This window comes from Sus scrofa, chromosome 2 (genome assembly GCF_000003025.6).
Source record: "Sus scrofa isolate TJ Tabasco breed Duroc chromosome 2, Sscrofa11.1, whole genome shotgun sequence".
NCBI classification, from domain to species: Eukaryota; Metazoa; Chordata; class Mammalia; order Artiodactyla; family Suidae; genus Sus; species Sus scrofa.
Genome location: NC_010444.4, coordinates 72,371,079 through 72,390,637, shown reverse-complemented (window position 1 = coordinate 72,390,637; position 19,559 = coordinate 72,371,079). Strand labels below are relative to the sequence as shown.

The 19,559-nt window shown below is 47.5% G+C and overlaps 1 protein-coding gene across 2 annotated transcripts in view; it reads left to right on the top strand.

Moving 5' to 3' along the window:
• The window catches only part of VAV1 (vav guanine nucleotide exchange factor 1), a 64,217-nt gene that overhangs the window by 1,012 nt on the left and 43,646 nt on the right, over positions 1 to 19,559 (top strand).

Here is a 19,559-nt window from a genome sequence, read left to right as displayed (position 1 = left end):
TCTCTGTACCTTCTCTGGTTCCCTATGGCCTCCTGAGTGCTGGGTAGAAGTGACGTCTGCTGATGGCTGGGAGTTGGGGGTGTCCAGCCTGTCCTGGAGGTCTGAGGCGACACTTGCCATCCAGCCCTCAGGCCCTACCCTGGGATGGAAAGCTTGTCCTGGAGCCTCTGTGGGTTGGTGGGGGGGAACTTTCTGGAGATGGGAGGCGGGTGCCCTTGCCTCCTCTCTGGGCTGAGATGCCACGTGCGGAGGGGGGGAGGGGAAGTGTGATCAAGGAGTGAGCCCATGGGGGACCTTGGGGGTGTTTCCTGGCACAGGGCCATAGGTGGGAGTGGTGGGCTGTCCACCCTCCCTGAGCCCAGACAGGCTTCCTGAAAACATGAGTGAACCCCAGGACCACCTCCCCCCACCCCCCCGCCCTGGCCAGCTGCTCTGGCCACAGGCCATCCCAGATTTGCCTATGTTTGCTTGGTTCCTTCTGGCTTCCACACATAAGGAAGTAGCCAGCAGACCTGAGGTCCCGAGGCCCGCAGGCAGTCAAGATCCAGTGAGACTTCAAGAGCAGCTAATGCAAAAGTGGGTAGATTTAAGGATGAATTTCCAGCCCTGCCTGCATCTTTCCTACAGCTGGCTCTCTGATGAAGTGCAAGGGGGTGTGGCCTTAGTCTCTAGGAGAACAGCTGAAGGTCCTGTTCACTGAGGATCCAGGCCCAGATCTGGCCCACAAGGTATTCCCAGACTGAGGGAGACAGGCATCGCCCAGCCCTGTATTGTCAGGACCAGGGTGGAGGGAGAAATCTTTGGGCTGGGAGCCCTGGAGCAAAGGCAAGAAAGACATTGCCTGGAGGAGTTGGGCTTTATCCAAGAGGGGACATTTGTGTTGGGTTTTGAAGAGTGCATAGGAGTTTTCTTATTGCTCTGGCTTCCAGCGCCTAGCTGTGTCAAGCCCTGCACAGGGCAGGGGTGTTCCCTGATCCTCCCTGGGAAATCTGGGAGTCTGGGAGCTCTATTCCTTCCTGCCCTGAGCATTTTTGTCTCCTTTCGAAGCTCAGCCCTGTGCCCCATTCACAGTGAGACAAGAGGGAAGCTAAAAGCTAGTCATGTTAAGTGAGAGGGAGGTACCGGAAGAATAGCCTGTCTAGGTTTGCAAGTCCCTGGCCTTCAACACATTTAAGCTCAGGCCAGGAACTGCCAATGAGATATAGAAGGGCAGAGAGAGACAAGGAAGGATGCCTCTGATGGGGGTGGGAGACATACACTCTGCTTTTGCTCAGTTGTTTCCTGGGTAGAGGGTAGGAGGAGCATATTCATTCATTCATCAAGAATTAGGATGTATGGCCAGGCTTCTTCTTGGTGCTGAGACAGTGGGGAAGAGACACACACAAACCCCTGCTGTCAAAGAGCCTGCATTTTAGGAGTTCCCGCTGTGGCACAGTGGATTAAGAATTTGGGGAGTTCCCATTGTGACGCAGCAGAAATGAATCCAACTAGGAACCATGAGGTTGCGGGTTCGATCCCTGGCCTTTCTCACTGGGTTAAGGATCTGGCATTGCCATGAGCTGTGGTGTAGGTTGCAGATGTGGCTTGGATCCTGCATTGCTGTGGCTCTGGCGTAGGCCGGCAGCTACAGCTCCGATTAGACCCCTAGCCTGGTAAGCTCCATATGCCACGGGTGCGGCCCTAAAAAGACGAAAGACGAAAGACAAAGACCAAAAAAAAAAAAAAAAAAAAAAAAAAAGAGAGAGAGAGAGAATTTGACTGCAGCAGCTGGAGTCACTGCAGAGGTGTGGGTTCAACCCTCAGCTCCAGCGCAGTGGGTTAAAGGATCCGTCATTGCCTCAACTGCAACATATGTTGAAGCTGTGGCTCAGATTCCGTCCCTGGCCTGGGAACTTACATATGCTGCTGGTGCGGCCATTTAAAAAAAAAAAAAAGGAGCCTGCCTTCTAATGGGAAACACTGACAGTGGGCAGATAAGAAAACATATACATTGTCAGAGGTGGTACTTGGTCTGGAGAAGGGGGCTCGGGAGTGTGGGTTGTACTTTTGCGTAGGAGATGAGGTAACATTTGAGCAGAGACCTGGGCAAAGTGAGGGAACGAGGCATGTGAATCTGATAAAAGATTGGCTCCCAGCGAGAGCACTGCCGTGCAAAGGCCCTGAGGTGCAAGTGGCTGGAGCCCACATCGTGCTTTGGGGCAGGGAGTGCCCTGGCTGGGTGCGGGAGGGGAATGGTTCATGGGTGAGGTCAGATTGAAGTGAGTCTCCAAAAGCTGGACCGTCCCTCTGAGATCTGAGACCCAGAGAGAGGGTGTGTCATCATAGGCCACCACAGTGATGACCAGACACCTTTACTCTCTCTGGGAGCTCACATTCCGAGTTGCAGAGATGAAATTTTAAGGCTGAGGATGCTGAGAGGAAGGGATGAATGTGACAGTCATTGTGGGAAAGATCCACCAGGACCGGCAAGCTGATTAGACTCGAGAGGGGGGCGGTCCCTGGAGCCAAGAGGATGAATCTTTTTTCAGCTCCTATACCGTATGACCCCAGGCATGTTACTTAACCTCTCTGGGCTTTGGTCCCCTGCACCACTGGTTTAGGCAGGAAAGGGAGAGGGTGGGAGAGGAGGGTTGGGCTGGGGTCGGGGTAGGGAGGTGTTGGTGGCTTGGAGGAGCCAGACTGGAGTTCAAAGCCCTGCAAGCACCACTTCCTGGTTTCACCTCTCTGAGTGTCAGTTTCCCCATCTGTGAACTGTGGATAAAAATGGCACCTTTGGAGTTCCTGCTGTGGCACAACGGGATAGGTGGCATCTCTGGAGCACAAGGACGCAGGTTCAAACCCTGGCCCGGTAGAGTGGGTTAAAAGATCCGTTGTTGCAGATGCAGTGTAGGTTGCAAATGCAACTCAAATCTGATCCCTGACCATGTCCAGGGAGGCTGAAAAAAAATAAATAAATAAACAAACTAAAATCCCCAGTACCTTTGGGGGAAGGACAGTTGTAATACTTCAATACTCCTCAACACATGTTGGATAAACTCTAAATCTCTCAAAAAAGTCTTGCTCAGAAAGATGAGAGAGAGCAGGAGGATTGGCAGCCTAGCACAGCCTGTAGGAGTGGTTTTTTCTTTTGGGTTTTTTTTTGTCTTTTTAAGTTCACACCCCCAGCATATGGAAGATTCCAGGCTACAAGTGGAATCAGAGCTATGGCTGCTGGCCTACACCGCAGCCACAGCAACGGGATATCTGAGCTGGCATCTCCGATCTACACCACAGCTCACAGCAACGCGGGATCCTAAATCCACTGAGTGAGGCCAGAGATCGAACTCACGTCCTCATGGATACTAGTCAGGTTCCTTTCCGCTGTGCCAAGATGGGAACTCCAGGGCAGTAGTTCTTAATGGGAGTGGGGTTTTGCCTCCCAGCGCACCTTTGGCGATGGCCACGTCTGGAGACACTCTGAATGGTCACATCTTGAAGCTGCTGGCCTCTAGGGATAAGGGTCAGGGATGCTGCTCAACACCTGACAATTTCATATGCAACAGAGAATTACCCGGCCCCAGTGTCAACGGTCCTGAGGTTGAGAAAGCCGGTGCTAGGGGACAGCCTGGTAGAATCTTAAGATATTTAACTCTTTGGTTAACGAATACATGTGTATCGTTCAAAGATCAAAACGCACCAAAAGATGCAGAGGGGAAAATATAACCTCTAGCCCTCTCCTAACCTTCCCCCTTAAGTGACTACTTTTTTTTTTTTTTTAAGTTGACTGTATATCCTTCCGGCATTTCCTTATGCAAATAGGAATTTAGGTGCTTATTAACAATGGTTCTCTCTTATGTGAAAGATGGCACGGACCACCCGCTGCTTTTTACTCTGCTTTCCTCGCTTTAATCATTGTCTTGGAAATCTTTCCAAATCAATACATAGAGAATGTTCTCATTTTTTTTTAAAAAAGATGCCTGCACAATATTGCAGATTGTCCATTTATTTACCAAACCATTTATATTGTGCTCTGTGCCTGGCGTTTTTCTAACCAGGGGCTGGCAAACTACAGTGGGAGGACTGAATCTGGACCCCAGTGTGTTTTCTGTTTGTTTGTTTTTAATTTTATTGGAGTATAGTTGACTTACAATGTTGTGTTCGTTTCAGGTGTATAGCAAAGTGAATCAGATATTCATATACATATATCCATTCTTTTTTCCCATATAGATTATTGCAGACTACTGAGTCTGTGTTGTAAGTAGGTCCTTGCTAATTATCTGTTTAATCTACAGTAGTGTGCATCTGTTACTCCCATCATCCTAATGTATCCCTGCCTCCCCTCTTTTCCCCTATGGTGACCATAAGCTTGATTTTGAAATCTGGCAGTTTGTTTCTGTTTTGTAAATAAGTTCTTTTGTATAATTTTTATTAGGTTCCACATATAAGTGATATCATATGATATTTGTCTTTCTTTATTTGACTTACTTCACTTAGTATTATAATTCCCAGGTCCATCCAGGTTGCTGCAAATAGCATGATTTCCTTCTTTTTTATGGCTGAATAATATTCCATTGTATTTACATACCACATCTTCTTTACCCATTCCTCTGTTGATGGACATTTAGGTTGCTTCCACATCTTGGCTATTGTAAATAGTGCTGCAATGAATATCAGGATGCATGTATATTTTCAAAGTTATGGTTTTCTCCACATGTGTGCCCAAGAGTGGGACTGTTTGGTCATATGATATCTTTATATTTAGTTTTTTAAGAAACTTTCATACTGTTTTCATAGTGGTTTCACCAACTTACATTCCCACCAACAGTGTAAGAAAGTTCCATTTTCTCCACACCCTCTCCAGCAGTTATTGTTTATAAACTTTAAAAATAATTTTTAAAATTTATTTATTTTCTTTTTATGGCTGTACCTCTGGTATATGGAAGTTCCTGAGCTAGGGGTCAAATTGGAGCTGCATCTTTGATCTACACTGCAGCTTGTGGCAACACCGGATCTTTAACCCACTGAGTGAGGCCAGGGCTCAAACCTATATCCTCAAGGACATTATGTTGGCTTCTTAACCCACTGAGCCACAACAGGAACTCCTAAACTTTTTTAAAAAGAGACTCTTTATTTTATTATTTATTTATTTATTTTTGGCCATGCCCATGACATATGGAAGTTCCTGAGCTAGGGATTGAACCTGCATCAGAGAAGCGACCCACGAGGCTGCAGTGACAATCCCAGATCCTTAACCTGCTGAGCCACAAGGGAACTCCAATTGTTTGGTTTTTGTTTTGTTTTGTTTTGTTTTTGCTTTTTAGGGCCACACATGAGGTAAGTGGAAGTTCCCAGGCTAGGGACTGAATTGGAGCTGCAGCTACTGTCCTATGCCACAGCCACAGCAATGCAGGACCTGAGCTGAGTCTGCAACCTATACCATAGCTCACAGCAAGGTCAGATCTTTAACCCACTGAGCAAGGCCAGGGATTGAATACGAATCTTCCTGGATGCTAGTCGGGTTTGTTACTGCTGAGCCACAAGGGGAACTCCCTTTTGTAAACTTTTTAATGATGGCCATTCTGACTGGTGTGAGGTGGTAACTCATTGTAGTTTTGATTTGCATTTCTCTAGTAATTAGTGATGCTGAGCATCTTTTCATGTGCTTTTTGCCATCTACAGCATATTTTATAATTTTATTGGCACACAGCCACGTCCTTTCATTTATGTATTATATAACATGCTGATTTCCAGTTGTAACTATACAGTTGAGTAATTGCCACAGAGAGTGTCTGGCCTGAGAAGCTGAAGATATTTTCTACCCAGATCTTTGTAGAAAAGTTTGCTGATCCCTCATCTAAATGCTTTCCTTTTTTTAATCTTTTTTCTTTTTTGCCTTGTCTGTGACATATGGAAATTTCTGAGCCAGGGATCCAACCTGTGCCATGGTAGCTACCCAGGCCACTGCAGTGACAATACCAGATCCTTAACCTGCTGTGCAACAAGAGAACCCCCCCTAAATACTTTCTATACATTAACTCATTTAATCTTCATAACAACCTGTGAGGTAGATATCAATATTATTCTCATATTTCATGTGACAAAAATGAGGCACAGAAAAGTTAAGTAGCTTACCTCAGTGCAACCAGCTTGAAAGTGACAGTTGGGAATTTGAACCCAGGTGGCCTGGTCCCAGGATTCCTGATTTTAAGGAATCTATTCCATGGAGTTCCCGTTGTGGCACAGTCGTTAACCAATCCAATTAGGATCCATGAGGCTGTGGATTCGATCCCTGGCCTTGCTCAGTGGGTTAATGATCTGGCATTGCCGTGAGCTGTGGTGTAGGCTGAACATGCGGCTCGGATCCCAAGTTGCTGTGGCTCTGGCGTAGGCTGGCGGCTACAGCTCCGATTGGACCCCTAGTCTGGGAACCTTCATATGCTGTGGGAAGCGGCCCTAGAAAATGCAAAAAGACAAAAACAAACAAACAAACAAAAATTCTATTCCATTGCAAGGCTGTGCAATCAATCATTTATTTTATCAGCACCCCTACTGATGGACACTTCAACTGCATGAGGCTTTTGTTCTGACAAAATTATTGCAATTAATAACCTGGTCCATGAATGTTTTTATAGTTCCTCTGCTGTGTGACCTTGGGTATGTTACTTAACCTCTCTGCTTGCATTTCCTCATCTGTAAAATGGGGATAATAAATCCCTATCTTGGAGTTCCCATTGTGGCTAAGCGGTAACAAATCCAACTAGTATCCATGAGAATGAGGGTTCGATCCCTGGTCTCGATCAGTTGGTTTAGGATCCAGCACTGCCACGAGCTGTTGTGTAGCTTGGGAATGTGGCTTAGATCCTGCATTGCTGTGGCTGTGGGGGTAGGCCGGCAGCTGCAGCACTGATTCAACCCCTAGCATGGGAACTTCCATATGCCACACGTTCGACCCTAACAAGCAAAACAAAGACAAACAAACAAACAAAATCCCTGTCTGAAATCACGGTTGTGAAGGATGAGTTACTATAATGAACCTAAAAAAAGGAGTTTGCTTCGTGTTTCAGTGGTTAACGAACACAAGTGGGATCCGTGAGGATGTGGGTTCAATCTCTGGCCTCGCTCAGTAGGTTAAGGATCCGGCGCTGGGTGAGCTGTGGTGTAGGTCACAGACGTGGCTTGGCTCCTGCATTGCTGTGGCTGTGGTGTAGGCTGGCCGCTATAGCTCTGATTCGACCCCTAGCCTGGGAACTTCCCTATGCTGCAGGTGTGGCCCTAAAAAGCAAAAAAAAAAAAAAAAAAGGAAAAAAAGCCTAAAAAATAATCTCACTACATATCAACGTTATTACTGTGGTCATACACATGAGCAAATATATCCATGGGATAAATTCTCAGAAGAGTTTGCTGGCTCCAAGCAGATGAGTCTGTGTTTTTTGGTAGATCTTGCCATACTGTTTGGGATTGTTCCCATATGCATTGTTCCAATTACACTATTCCTGGCAATGTCTGAGAGTGCTGGTTTCTCCATTGCCTTGCCAAATGTTGTTAAGCTTTTGGGATTTTGCCAATTTGGGTGCTAAATGGAGCTCATGATGGCTCGATTTACATTTCCTTTATTCTGTGAGCTCGAACCTCTTTTCTATGTTTAAGAGCTATTTATAATTTCTTTCTGAAAAATAATATTTGTTCATATCACTTGTCCATTTTTCCCCCCTCTTCTAGGACTGCTGGCCTTTTTTTCTTATTGATTTTTAGGAACTCTTTATATGTTAGGCTGCTTTGAATTTTAAATCAGGTACTTACTAGCTTTGTGATCTTGGAGAAAAAAAATTACTTAATCTATCTGAGATCTCATTGTCTTATTTATAAAGTGTATGTGGACAGCACCTTTATCTCAGGGTTGTGTGAGGTTTCAATATGATTAGGTACATTAAATTCCTATCACAGTGATTGATGTCCAATTGATATGTAGCAAGCACTGAATCAATGGGAGTTGTTCTTTTTGTTAATTTGATTTCAGTGGGTCTGACCTGCCTGTAGCTCAGGGTGCAAAATGTTAGCTGCACATTGTGTAACAAAGTGCATCACTTCAATGACTAAAGCGTTTCCTCCTCGCTCATATCACAGTCCAGTTGGGGTCAAATGCGGGATTTAGGTGGTAGCCCTTCTTACAAAGCCCCTTCAGTCCTGGGCTCTTTCCATCTCAAGGCCCCACCCTCCCTGAAGTGCTTGGAGTCCTCTCTTCAACCAGAAGACAAAGAGGGAGTTAGGAGGAGGGAAACCATGGGAGGTTTTCCTGGGCCAGGCCCAGAAGTGGAGCCATCATCTCCATTCTTCTTCCATTGGCCAGAACTTGGTCACATGGTCCCATCCAACTGAAGGCTGACGGGGAATGTAGTTTTGCTGTGCACCAGGGAGGATGAGGAAAGGGGTTGGGTGGATATGGAGGAGACGGTGCCACAGGATCCCAGGGTGATCCTAGCTCCCTTTGGAGATGCAAGTCTGGAGGGGGCTGGCTTGGAGGAAACCTTGGTGGAATGAGGAATGAGGAGGACCTGGACCAGAGCTCTGGGGGCAGGATTCAGCTGGGGATCGGACAGAGCCTGGGTGCTAGCCAGCCTTAGCCAAGTGTGTAGGGTTGGGTTGGGTTTGGTGGAGTTTGAACATGCCTTCTAGAGTTGACAGGTATGGAAGCCTGGGAGGGTCAACATTTGGTGCTGCGCTTTTTCCATTCCGTTCTGTTCTGATCACTGACTTCTTCTCTGGGCCCAGTACTGGAAATGTCACCCTTCAGGATTCTCTCCAGGGATTCTGGAAACCCCTGTCCCTCTCCTTGCTCCCAACACTCCCATGGCTCTTCCTGGAGCAGAAGACAAAGTCTTGCATCATAAGATATCACTTACATGTGGAATCTAAAATAATGATACAGGGAGTTCCCATTGTGGCAAGCAAAACAATCCAATTAGCATCCATGAAGATTTGGGTTTGATCCCTGGCCTGGCTCAGTGGGTCAGGGATCCCCCGTTGCCATAAGCCGTGGTGTAGGTCACAGATTCAGCTACAGTCACAAGTTGCTGTGGCAGAGGCCAGCAGCTGTAGCTCCTATTTGACCCCTAGCTTGGGAACTTCCATATGCCACAGGTGCGGCCCTAAAAAGCAAAATAATTAAATAAATACATAAATAAATAAAGATACAAACTTACTTAAAAAATAGGGGTAAATTAGGAGTTTGGGATGAACATATACACACTACTGTATATAAAATAGATAAAAAAGACCTACTGTATAGCACAGGAACCTATATTCAGTATCTTCTAATAACCTATAATGGAAAAGATTCTGAAAGAGAGTATATATCTCTTATCTATGTCTACGTAGATATAGATAGAAGTGAATCACTTGATGCTGAACATCTGAAACATTGTAAATCAACTTTCAGCTTAAAAAAAATCATACAACCTGAACGTTCAGAGGCAAGTTTTATTTGGGGCAAAATTAGGACATAAGCCCGGGAGATGGCATCTCGGGTAGCCGTGAGAAACCGCTCCCGAGCAGATGAGTGGGGGTGCCAGCATACAGGAATTTTGCAACAAAGGGAAGGTGGTAGGAACAAAAGATTTACAGAAAACCAGATTTACAGAAAACCAGTTTCTATGGGAAGATGCAAAGGTCTGGGCTTACTGGAGTCCCTCCAGCACCTCACCTATGGACTGGTCTTTGCTTCTTTCCTGAGTTCCCTCGGGGCTTGCTGGCCCATTCTTGGGAGTGACTGTATTCACAGACATCTTTTGTTCTGTCCACTTAACTGCAGCCCAGGAGGCAGTATTTCAGAGAGCGCTGATATATTGCCCCAAAGAGGAAAGGGGGACATATCAAGATCTAACTCATAAAGGCGATGGAGGAGGTGCATGCAGCCATGCATACCTTTTACAGTCGTTTGCTGCTGGTCTCATGAAGGTGACCACTAGGCACAGACATCAGCCATCATTGAAGGAGTTCAGCATTTTTCTAGATATGAGAAGATGCAAGAATTGGGCTCATAAAAGCGTCTCCTAAAAACATCTAACTCTGAAGACCCGTTCTTCCAGTTTTCCCAGAGCACAGAGTACCTCACTCTTGGTCTGCTCAGGGGCTGCTGCGGGTCGACAACTGCAGTGGTACATGATTTAATCCACGTAGAGGCAGATGGCAGGGGCCAAACTCCGGTTCACACAACTATAATTTAAAAAAGAAAAAAACAAGATTAAAAAAAAAAGTCTTCATCTAGACCCAGAAGAACCTGTGCCTTTGGCTTCTTCCCACCTCTCAGCCCCTCATCTCTGTCCTCTTTCCCCCTCCCTCACTCAACTCCAGCCATGTGGGCTTCCCCACTGTTCCTAGAACCCACCAGGGGCAATCGAACCCCAGGGCATTTGTACAGGCAGTTCTTTCTCCACTGAACCCCTCTTCCCTCACATACACACCCTAGTTGTTCTCTTATCTCCTGTAGGTTTCTTATCAGAGATTGCCCTTGTTTCCATTTGTAAAATCACACCCCCTGCCCCCCACACCTTCCATTCTTTTCCTTTTTTATTTTCCTCCCTAGCACATAGCACTCTCTGACTTAACCGCAGTTTTTACTTATTTGCGTAAAACCTGCTTACCCCACCGGACTATCAGGGCAAAGCTTTTTGTCTTTTCACAACTGTTTCCCCCGTGCTGAAAACAGCACCCGGTGCATAGTAGGTGCTCAGTAAATATCTGTCAAATGTTCACTTCATTTCATTCTTCGCCCTGCGGGCTGCTCTGCACCTTGGAGGATGTTTAGAGGCATCCTTGACCTCCACCCACTTTCTGCCAGTAGCACGCTTCCCCCTTGGAGTCATGACAGTGAATCGTTCCCAGCCAATCCCGAAAGTCCCCTGTGGGGGTGGAGGAGCGGCCACTTGCCCCTGGGCGACAGAACTATTGTTTTGGAGGGAGTGAACTTCCTGTGTCGGGTGGGGTGGGGAGGAAACCCAAAGAGAAATGAATACCTGCTGGCTGGAGTGAAGGTGAGAATGAGAGCTTTTTCACATTAGATATTCATTTATTTTATTATCAGCAACAGGTGCTAGGCTGATGGCTGGGGTGATGGGAAAGAACACCCCAGCTTTCCCCTCTGCTGTCCTGAGTTCACAGCCTCGTGGGAGAGAAGGCTGCCTGGGTTGTTTCCTGTGGCTGCTGTAACAATGTCTCAAAAACTGGGTGGCTTCAAACAACAGCTATATTGTCTCGCAGTTCTGGAGGGCAGAGGGTTGAAATCAAAAGTGTCGGGAAGTGTTGGCAGCCTCTTGCTCCATCTCCAGGCTGGAGGGGACAGTCCCTTCTTTGCCTCTCCCAGGTTCTGCTGGTGCCCTGCGTTTCTTGGCTAGAGGCTGCCCAGTTCCAGCCTCTGCCTTTATCTTCACTGTGCTGTGTCCTCTGTGTCTGCATTGTCTTGGGGTCTCATACTCCAGAATGATCTCCTCATCCTGACATCCTTAATGATGTCTTGCAAAGTCTTCTTCTTTTTTTTTAATTTTAAATAATGTCACATTCTGACATCAGGGATCTGATGTAGATGTATCTATTTGGAGTCCCCCATTCAACCGCTGCAGAGACTTACCAGCCAAAAAATACCCCAACAAACAAACAAGGAATTCCCATCGTGGTGGAGTGGAAACGAATCCGACTAAGGACCATGAGGTGGCGGGTTCGATCCCTGGCCTCGCTCAGTGGGTTGAGGATCCGGTGTTGCCGTGAGCTGTGGTGTAGGTCGCAGATGCAGCTTGGATCCTGCATGGCTGTGGCTGTGGTATAGGCCTGCCTGCCACTGTAGCTCTGATTGGACCCCTAGCCTGGGAACCTCCGCATGCCATGGGTAAGGCCGTAAAAAAGCAAAACAAACAAAAAAAACCTCCACATTGTGGAGGTCCCTGGTGACCTAGTGGTCAAGGATTCGGCACTGTCACAGCTGTGGTGTGGGTTCGATTCCAGGCCTGGGAACTTCTGCTTGCCACGGACGTGGCCAAAAAAAGAAAAAAACAAACAAACATTGCAGCAAATGCTGCAGACAAGAAACCAGGGGTCAGGATGGAGGCGAACAAATGGGGCAGGCTTCTGGGGGGTGGTCAAGGAAAGCTGAGAGCTGAAGGTTGCGAAGCCAGCTCTGGGAAGAATGGGGGCACAGAGGGCAAAGACCACGTCAGGGTCTTGTGGCAGGAGGATGGGAACGAAAGATCTGCTGGCCGAAGGCGAGTGAGGGAAGAGAGGGTGGAGGGAAATGAAGTTTAGGAGGGAGCCCCTTCGCCGGAGTGGCTCTGGGGATGTGTGAGGAATTTAAATGGAAGGAAGGGTCCTTGGAGGGTTTGAAGCTGCTTTGTGGGGCCTGGGCTCTTAGGGGAAGAGAGGCGGCAGCAAGGGTCGCTGGGAGGAGGAGGTTGATGAAAGTGTCCCCGGGAGATGTGATGGTGGGAATGGGCCTGGCTCGCAATTTTTTTTTTTTGGTCTTTTTAGGGCTGAACTGGTGGCCTATGGAGGTTCCCTGGCTATGGGTCAAATCGGCCTGTGCCACAGCCACAGCAATGCTGGATCTGAGCTGTGTCACAGCTCACCTGCAACTCTAGATCCTTAACCCACTGAGGAAGGCCAGAGATCGAACCTGCTTCCTCTTGGATGCTCATCAGATTCATTTCCGCTGAGCCACGATGGGAACTCCCTGGCTTGCATTTTGATGGTTGGGCTGATCACACTTGCTGTGAGATTGGATGAGGGTGAGGGCTGGGAGCAAATGGAGGGAGGCCATTCGATGTCTTAAGTCTGTAGCATAGGGATCTGCATGAGTGGGGATATCATTTGCTGAGGTGGGATGGCAGGGGCAAGGAGGAATGGGTTTGGGGGAGTTCTGATTGGGCCATGTGACTCTGCTGATGGAAGGCAGCCCAGCCTGGTGGTTAGAGCGCACTGGTTCATAACTGGGGGTGGGGTTGGGGTGGAGTGGCTCTGTCTCCCAGGGGACATCTGGAAATGCCTGGGGACATTTTTTATTATCACTACTAGAGCGAATGGTGTGCTTCTGGTATCGAGTGGGTAGAGACCAAAGATGCTGCTAAATGCCATTTTATGCCCAGGACAGCTGCCCAAACATCAGTCATGCTGAGACTAGGAAACCCTTTTGTTTTCTTTTTATGGCTGCCCCCCGAAGCACAGGGAAGTTCCCGGGCTAGGGGTCTAATCAGAGCTGTAGCTGTCAGCCTACACCACAGCTCACAGCAACGCTGGATCCTTAACCCACTGAGCAAGGCCATGGATGGGACCCGCATCCTCATGGATCCTAGTCAGGTTCTTCTTCTTCTTCTTTTTTTTTTTTTTTTGTCCTTTTGCTATTTCTTTGGGCCGCTCCTGAGGCATATGGAGGTTCCCAGGCTAGGGGTCGAATCAGAGCTGTAGCCACTGGTCTACGCCAGAGCCATAGCAACGCAGGATCCGAGCCGTGTCTGCAATCTGCACCGAAGCTCACGGCAACGCCGGATCGTTAACCCACTGAGCAAGGGCAGGGACCGAACCCGCAACCTCATGGTTCCTAGTCGGATTCGTTAACCACTGCACCACGACGGGAACTCCCTAGTCAGGTTCTTAACCTGCTAAGCAACGTGGGAACTCCTGGGAAACTTTTTGAGGAGCCTGGGCTCCGGTGGCTTGGGGGTCTGGAGGCCAATCCCCACTGTGGGATCTTGGATGAATTGCTGAACCTCTCTGTGACTTGGTTTCCTCCTCCTTCAAATGGCTTTAGGATAGTCCCTTGCAGGGCTCTTATAAGAATTTAATCAGTTCCTAGTCATCAAGTTGCAAAGTACTGAAAGCAGTACCTATAAGTGATAGGCAAGGAGTTCCCATCATGGCGCAGCGGAAACGAATCCAACCGGGATCCATGAGGTTTTGGGTTCGATCCCTGGCCTTGCTCAGTGGGCTAAGGATCTGGCATTGCCGTGAGCTGTGGTGTAGGTTGCAGAGGTGGCTCGGATCCCACGTTGCTTTGGCTATGGTGTAGGCCAGCAGCTGTAGCTCCAATTAGCCCCCGAGCCTGGGAAGCTCCATATGCCGCGGGTGCAGCCCTAAAAATACAAAACAAACAAACAAACAAAAAAAGCAGAGCTTCCGTGCCTGCTTGATTGCATCTCTCACAAGCGTCTTATCCTCATAAATCTATTGCTTGCCTAAAAAAATAAATAAATAGGGACAGGCAAATGCATTCATGGGGGTGAATGAGATCTTTCTGGGAGGAGAGAGAGGAAAGGAGACTGAGGGTTGGGTCCTAGCGTGCAGCAGCTGGAGAGATTAAAGAGAGGAGGAAGAAGCAGCAAAGATGTCAGAAGAAAATCCAGGGACTTAGGAGGACAGTCAGAAGGGTGTACGGTCAAGAGGCCAAAAGAGCAAAGTTCATCTACAGCCAGGTCTCATACTTTGAAAGGAACATTTTTTGGGGGTGCCTTTTCTTAGGGCTGCACCCGCAGCATATGGAGGTTCCCAGGCTAGGGGTCCAATCAGAACTATAGCCGGCCTACGCCACAGCCACAGCAATGCAGGATCCGAGCCACGTCTTCAACCTACACCACAGCTCACAGCAACGTCAGATCCCCAACCTACTGAGCAAGGCCAGGGATGGAACCCGCCACCCCATGGTTCCTAGTCAGATTCGTTTCTGCTGCACCACGACAGGAATGCCTTGAAAAGAACATTTTTAATGATGTGGATGGGAATAGATTCAGAAAGTATTAGAGTTCCCACTGTGGCACAGGGGGTTAAGAATCCGGCATTGTCTCTGCAGCAGCTCAGGTTCCTGCTAAGGCTTGGGTTCAATCCCTGGCCCAGGAACTCCCCAAAAAGAAAAAAGTATCATGAATAACAACATAAACAAGTCCCACTTATTAAATACTTCACTACTTGCAAGTGTTGTTTTACATACTCACTACTTAGAAATTCATTTGATTTCCACATCAAAGTCATGGAGTGGGTGGGAGTTCCCATTGTGCCTCAGTGGGTTAAGAACCTGACGCAGTATCCGTGAAGATGGGGGTTCAATTCCTGGCCTTGATCAATGGGTTAAGGATCTGGCATGGCTGCAAGCTGAGGCATAGGCTGCAGCTGCAGCTCTGATTCAACCCCAAGCCTGGAAACTTCATATGCAGCATGTGCAGCCGTAAAAAGAAAAAAAGAAAGAAAAACCCACCAACCAAAAAAACAAAAAAACTCATGGAGTAGGTACCTTTAGGTTTTGGTTTTCTGTTTCTGGGGAAAAAAAACACAGCCCAAACTTAGTCAGGTAATGTGACTGAGCAGGACCCTGTGAGGCTAAGACAAAACCTATGTTATCTTTCTGATAAATTCTGTGAGTTGGGAGAGTTCAGACGGGGCATGGTGATGATGGCTTGTCAGCTCTGTGATGAGAAATCTGGAATGTCTGGGGGCTGGAATCATCAGGAGGCTTATTCATTTGCCGTTGGGTGCCCGGGCTGGGATGATTTGAGGTGTGCTCCACTGGGGCTGATGCCTGGATGTGATGTCTCTGTGTGGCTTGGGCTTCCTCGCAATATGGTGACTGGGTTTTTGAGAAGGAGTGTGGAGAGAAAGCAAGTGTTTCTCAAGAGATCAAGGTGGAAGCTGGAGGGTTTCTTCTGACCTGCTTAGAAAGCAGATGGTGTCACTTGGCTGCATTCTCAGTGACAAGCGAGTCGCTAAGACCAACCTAGATTCAAGGGGAGGGGAATCAGACTCCACCTGCTGATGGGGGTGTGACAGATCACACTGCTGAGGAGCATGCTGGATGGGTGATGTTCTTGTGAATATCTTTGGAAAACACAGCCCGTTACCTGTTATTAACCTAACTTTACAGATGAGGAAATTGTAACATGGAAAATTAAACTAAGTTGCCCAGGTGACTAAGTAGCTATGCTGTGATTTGAACCCAGGTGCCAGGCCCCCAAATCTGTGACTACAAGCATTTTAAGAATATTGCCTCTTTGAACAGACTTGTGGTTGCCAAGGGGGAGAGGGGAGGGAGTGGGATGGACGGGGAGTTTGGGGTTAGCAGATGCGAACTATTACATTTAGAATGGATGAGCAATGAGGTCCTGCTGTAGAGCACAGGGAACTGTGTCCAGTCTCTTGGGATAGACCATGATGGAAGATAATATAAGAAAAGAAACACACACACACATATGTATACATATATATATGTGTGTGCGTGTGTGTGTATATGAATGGGTCATGTTGCTGTACAGCAGAAACTGGCACAACATTGTAAATCAACTACACTCTAATAAAAAATTAAAAAAAATTAGTTTGACCAAGAAAAAAAAGAAAAGGAATATATAAAAGGCACATTATATATCAGCTATACTTTTGGAGTTCCCATTGTGGTCCAGTGGGTTAAGAACCTGACTGGTATCCATGAAGATGAAGGTTCAATACATGGCCTCACTCAGTGGGTTAAGGATCTGACATTGCCGAAAGCTTGCAATCAAGCTGTGATTGAGCGGTGGGGTAGGGTGGGGTGGGAAAGAGGTGGGGTTGGAATAAATGCTTCAAAAGGCCACAATCATTTGCACGTCCCTCTCCAAGACTCTGAGACATGTGGCAGGTTGGTAGGATGCTCCCATGACACTTGCCCTCATTTTGATCACATGGCCCCTGTTTTGGTAAATCAGCATCCCATAGCACCTGTGGGTCCCTCGCTCCTACTTCCCCTTTCTCACTCTGTTCCAGCCACACTGGCTGCCAACCTGTTCCTCCCAAGCACCAGGCAGAGGCCAGCCTCAGGGCCTGTGCACTGGTTGTTTCCTCTGCTTGGAATGTTTTTTCTCCAGACACCTTACCAGTCTGGGTCATTCTCTCCTTCAAGTTTTTACTCAGATACCACTCTCTCAATGAGCCTTCGATGGCCCCCTCATTTAGAATTGCACCCCTGCCCCCCCGGTAGGCTCCATCCTTTTATCTTATTTTTCTCCCTTAACATTTACCACCTTCTAACAAGTTAAATACATATGCACCTACCACATTCGTTGTTTTACTCCTGCTAGAATGTCAGCCTCGCCCGGGCAGGGATGTGCGTCTCTTTCATTCCCAGCTGTATGCCCAGCACTTGGACCAGTACCTGGAGCATAAGAGAGGCTCAATAAATATTTGCTAAATCAAGGAAGGGGTGGCTGAATGATCAGAGCCCACTTGCATGCCCTTTGCCTGGAACACTCCCCCTGACAATACTCACACTCTGAAGATTTATTCGGACAGAAAAAGCATATAGTTGTCTCTGATTTTGTTTCGTCATGGGTAGGAACAAACATGAGACAGGAGAGTATGTTTTGCATTACTAGCCAGTGGTTGCTTACAATATTCCTTCTTGCCCGCCCTCTCATTCCCTAAAAGTTCTTTTTTTTTCCTTTTCTAGGGCCGCTCTAGGCATGTGGAGGTTCCCAGGCTAGGGGTCCAATCGGAGCTGTAGCCACCAGCCTACACCAGAGCCACAGCAACACGGGATCCGAGCCGCATCTGCGACCTACACCACAGCTCACGGCAATGCCAGATCCTTAACCCGCCGAGCAAGGCCAGGGATTGAACCTGCAACCTCATGGTTCCTAGTCGGATTCCTTAACCACTGAGCCACGATGGGAACTCCCCTAAAATTTCTTCTTAAAGCTTCTAGTTTTAGGGAAAAACACAGCAGGAATCTGGTCTCCCAATGGCTTTTTAAAAAAACAGCCATATTAACATACAGTGATGACATTTAAAATATACAATCTGTAGAGTTCCCTGGTGGCTCAGTGGGCTAAGGATCTGGTGTTGTCACTGCTGTGGCTGGGGTTCGATCCCTGGCTGGAAACTTTCACCCACCGTGGGTGCAGCCAAAAAAAATCACACAGTTTGATAAATGTTAACATACATGACTTGTGACAACAGCCCCACAATGAAGACAGTGAGTATTTCCACCTCCCCAGAGGTTTCCCCCTGCCCTTTTGTAGTCGCTCTCTTCTAACCCCCACCTGCTGTCCCCAAGCAATCCCTTTTTATCCCTATAGATTAGTTCACATCTGTTACCAGATCCAAACTCACTCGCCACACGACAGGCCAGTAAATCAAGAGAGAAATTGTTGAAGCAAAGAATAGCCTCTTTATTCAAAACACCAGCAGACCGAGAAGGGCGTGGACTAGTGTCCCAAAGAACCATCTTCCCCAAGTTAGAATGCAAGTTTCTTTTATGCCAAAGGCAGGGGCGGGGGGTTGTGTGCTGCAAACTTCTTGGTGCCAGAATCCTTTGTTCTTGTAGGTGTTGGTGCAGGTCAGATCACCACGCTCCTATGCCTCCAACAAGACAAAGATTTTCCTCTCTTCTGCAACTTTTTATCCCTGTATGAATGGAAAAGGGTTATACCTTTAAAGGTCAGAGCCTTGAAAAGGGGGGCTCCTGTCTATTTCAGACTTGAAGCAACATTCTTCACATGTAGCAAAAGCAAAAGAATACAAAAGTTAAAGGAAAAGAAACAGAGGCGTTCCCACTGTGGCACAAACAGGGTCTGTGGTGTCTTGGGAGCTGCGACACAGATTTGAGCCCCAGCCTGGCACAATGGGTTAAGGATCCTGAGCTGCTGCACCTACAGCTGAAGTTGTAACTATGGCTTGGATCTAAGCCCTGACCTGGGAATGCCATAGGCCATGGGGCGGCCAAAGGAAAAGAAACAGATCTGGAGTCAAATTTATTCTTCCCTATGACACATCTGCTCGAGTTTTAGATGGTATGTACTCTCTGACCCTGCTTCTTTCACTCAGCATAATCCTTCTGCGATTCTTCCAACAGTTGCGTGTCAGAGTTCTTTATTCCTTATTATGGCTGAATAGTATTCCATCACATGGGCATACGGCAGTTTGCTCATCCATTCTCCTGTCCACCAGTGTTTGGGTTGCCTCCACTTTTTTTTTTTTTTTTTTTTTTTTTTTTGGCTATGCCCACAACCTGTGGAAGTTTCTGGGCCAGGGATCGAACCTGTCTCATAGCTGTGACAATGCCAGGTCCTTAACCCATTGAGCCACCAGGCAGCTCCCTGGTTACCTCCACTTTTTGGCAGATAAAGCTGCTCTGAACATTCCTGTGAACACTTGCTTTCATTTCTCTTGGGTAAATGCCTGGGGATGGTGCGGTCCCATGGGTGGCTCACACTTAACTTGTTAAGAAATGGCCAAACTCTTTTCCCAAAGTTGTTGTGCTATTTGACACCCCCACCAGCTGTGTGCCAGAGTTTCTGGGAATGTTTCTTTTCTTTGCATCGTCTCTTAGCCTTGGTTTAACCAGATCTCACAGGGCTTTTGCTTTTTCACACACTGGCTCACCACAGTTTTCATCAGTTATTCTTGTGCCTCGCTGCTCAGCATCTGCCTCGCCACTAGCTCTGTGGGGACAGGGATCTGCCTGTCTTGGCCACCGCCAGGTCCCAGAGCTTGGCACACAGTAGGCACTAGATACATGTTTGCTGAATGAATGCCTGACCCTGCCTGGTGGGCCAGGGGCTGGAGTGGAGATTCATTGGGTATTT